This window comes from Pteropus vampyrus, unplaced genomic scaffold (genome assembly GCF_000151845.1).
Source record: "Pteropus vampyrus isolate Shadow unplaced genomic scaffold, Pvam_2.0 Scaffold53, whole genome shotgun sequence".
In the NCBI taxonomy this organism is placed as follows: domain Eukaryota; kingdom Metazoa; phylum Chordata; class Mammalia; order Chiroptera; family Pteropodidae; genus Pteropus; species Pteropus vampyrus.
Window position 1 is genome coordinate 3,017,517 of NW_011888834.1, and position 3,523 is coordinate 3,021,039.

At 29.6% G+C, this 3,523-nt stretch overlaps 1 pseudogene; it reads left to right on the top strand.

Moving 5' to 3' along the window:
- Window positions 1-386: 386 nt before the first annotated feature.
- On the top strand, window positions 387-505 carry LOC111739791 (annotated as a pseudogene).
- Window positions 506-3,523: the final 3,018 nt, after the last annotated feature.

The window sequence follows — 3,523 nt, forward strand, 5'->3', positions numbered from 1 at the left end:
TTAGATCTAAAAAAAACATATTTCAAACTGGCATTCAGTAAATATTTGTTGAATGAAGGAATTTCTTTATATGCTAAGTATTTTATCTTATTTATAGTAATTCTGTAAGGTTAAATATTTCAGATGAAGACAGTAAAAATTAAAGAGGTTAAGAAATTCACCCTCATCTAGAGTCTCCAAAGTTTGAGATATGAATTTAACCTAAGTAAGTCTGACTAAAATCCATAATTTTAAACATTTTTATCAATCACTATATGCTTTCTAATGGCATGATTTCTCTGAAGTTCCACATTTGTTCACAATACGTTCCCTAAGGGCAATCTACTAAGTAGAAATTAGCCCATGCCATTATTTGAACATATTCTTGATTTTAAAAATAAAAATTAGTCTAAGGTCATGCCACCCTGAACAAGCCAGATTCCGATGGATCTCGGAAGCTAAGCAGGGTCAGGCCTGGTTAGTACTTGGATAGGAGACCACCTGGGAAGACCAGGTGATGTAGGCATAAAAAATAAAAATAGAAAAGAAGGGATTGTAAGCTGACAAGGTCTTTGCAATCTATGAGGTCAGCCAAGGACTGACTCACCTAAATAAATAAGTAAAAATTAATAAACATAAGCACTTGTACAATCCATCTATGCCTTTGTAATTTTGAGTTAATTAGTGATCCAACCACATATGGCTTTAGGGGAAAGAGGTTTGTAACACTGAGGATGATATTTTATGGTCATTTAACAAATCTTTGAAAGAGCTCAAATCGATTAATGAATAAAAAGGAGCTAAAGATTATGAGACTGAGTTAAGAGGATTCAAGGTTGAGTACAGAGAAAACGTTTCTATCCATTTTAACTATCATTCTGAGGAACAATCTTATAAATTAAGGAGTACTGGTAAAAAGCAAAATAGAAGTGAGGATAAAAAAAAGTAGATCTGTAGCATGGATCTTAGCTTTCTTAGATGTATAGATTATATTTAACCAACTATTCATGTCAATTCAATTATACAGAAAGTTCCTGAATTTGTTAGCTTATTCAGTACAGGAAAGTACTTAACGCTTTCTAAGTTTTCAGAATGTTTTTTTTCTTTGAAAAGCATTTCTATTTTTACAAAATGACAAGCAGCCTTATTTTTGAGGACTATCAAGAAAATAAAACCATTCTCCATATAAATTTGAAAAGTTGTAATGTATCTTTCAAAGAATTCTTTAAGTGCTGAGATGAAAATCTGCCACAAAATTGAGTGAGAAAGAAATTATGACCTTTAAAATATTATATTAAATTACAATTATATTAAAATCACACAAGAAAAACTTTAGAACTGAATATTTTAATATCTATTAAAAAAATTTATAGTAACAGTAGTTGTTGATATCTACATGTTAAAATTTTTAAGTCATCATTCAATAAGATGAAAGTTGATATGTTATTAAAGTAAAATTAAATACATAGTTCAACAGTCTATCTTAGGCATGAGGAAAAAATTAAGTTTTATATTTCCAATTTTAGGAATTATACCATAGTTTTTACAATTTTCCTATTCTTTGTCGATTAAAAATGAAAAACTCAGAATTATATGTTATTTGTAGCTGTTTACTGACTATTGGGAATTTTTTAAATGATTGGTTTTAGAATGTTCAAAGAGGCATTGAGTATGTATCTACATTTACCTGTTATCTATTTTAAAACTGAGTATATCTTGATATTTCTAATTCCAACCAGAATTACAAGGTTTTATCTCTCTACTTTACTTATAGCTATTTCCTTCAACAATGAGAACTAATTTTTATTATCAAGATATTCACTAATTTGTTCAAACCTAGAATGCACATGCCCTTGAAAATGGGCCAAATTAATTAGATCAGACTATGAAGAAATGTATGCCATATTATAGAGAACAACAGAGCAATAAGCTGGTAATTATACTATAACATAATTGAGGGGTTAACTACTGAGTATGATACCCATGGTCGTGAACAGCTTAACAGAGAGATCAGGGAAAGTGACAAAGAACACACTGCTCAAACCACTGTCATCCACGGTTGTCATGTCTAAGGCTATACACTATATTTGATGAAGAACATCAGAAATTATACTGCAGGGGAAATAGACTTTACTGAAATAGCCCAGCCAACCCAGAAAACACACAATAAGTGCCAGCACTGTAGGGGAATCAGCATCCAGACTTGCTACAATATACAGTTGACACTTGAATAACATGGTTATCTTAATTTTTTAAAAAATCTGCACATAAATAGACCCATGCAGTTTGAACCCCTGTTGCTCAAGGGTCAACTTGTATTTTTGATCTGAAGTTGGGAATCTGTGGATGCCAAGAGCCAACTGTATTATATATAGATTTTTTACTATGCGGGGGTCAGTGCCCTTAACCCTAACATTGTTCAAGACTCAACTGCACTATCTAAAATACCACTTTTAAACAAAAAAATTCATAAGACAAAGAAATAGAAATGACTGTGTAACAGTTACATATTACCAGGGCTATTAAACAGGGAAAAGAAATAAGACACTCAAATTGGAAAGAAGTAAAATTATTTCTATTTTCATATACCATGACTTTATACATAGACTGTGTTAAGAAATCACTTAAAAGAAAATACTACTAGAATCAATAAATGAGTTCAAGTCAGTAAATAAGATCAATAGAGAAAAATCAACCAGCAATGAAATATCTAAAAATGTAATTAAAAAATCCCATTTCCAACGGCATCAATGGGAATAAAATAGGAATAAACTTAACAAAAATGTAAAACTTGGATTCTGAAAACTCTAAAACACTGTTGTAAGAAATCAAAAATATAAGCAAATGGAAAATATTCATGTTCATGCATCAGAAGACCACATTAAGATAGCAACACTCAAGTCGATTTGCAGATTCAACACAGTGCTTATGAAAATTCCAGCTGACACTTTTTTGCAAAATTGAAAAGCTGATCTTAAAATTCATATGAAAAATTAAGGGACTCCTATGGAATATATACATTATCAACAGATTAGCATGACTGTTTCCTTTTTCGTTGCTTTGGCCTTAGGAAGCTTAAAAGTAAATTATCTGTTTAATAGTAGCAGAGTATAGGACTACTGTATGTGCAGATAAGAACTGAAAATCTCATTGATAATTTTCTGGACTTTTATTTCAATTTTGTTATCCTAATTATATTAATATTCATGTATTAAATACATGCACACATTTAATGTATAATATGTAAATTGAATATATATTAATCTAAGCTTTATAAGGATGAGCAAGATTTTAATAAATGATACTGGTATCTGTTTAAACTTTTAAGCATTAAAAAATTTTGTAGATGTTTAAATTTTATGGCAGTCCAATTCACAGAACCAATACCATACATAGAATTTTAATAATATTATAAACTTTCTTAATTCCATAATTTTAATGTCAATTAAATTTAAAATTTACAGCAAGTTACAGTTACCCTCAAATTAATATCGAAGATTAAAAAACTATTGTTTTTAAAAATGTATCAGACATTAACTATAAT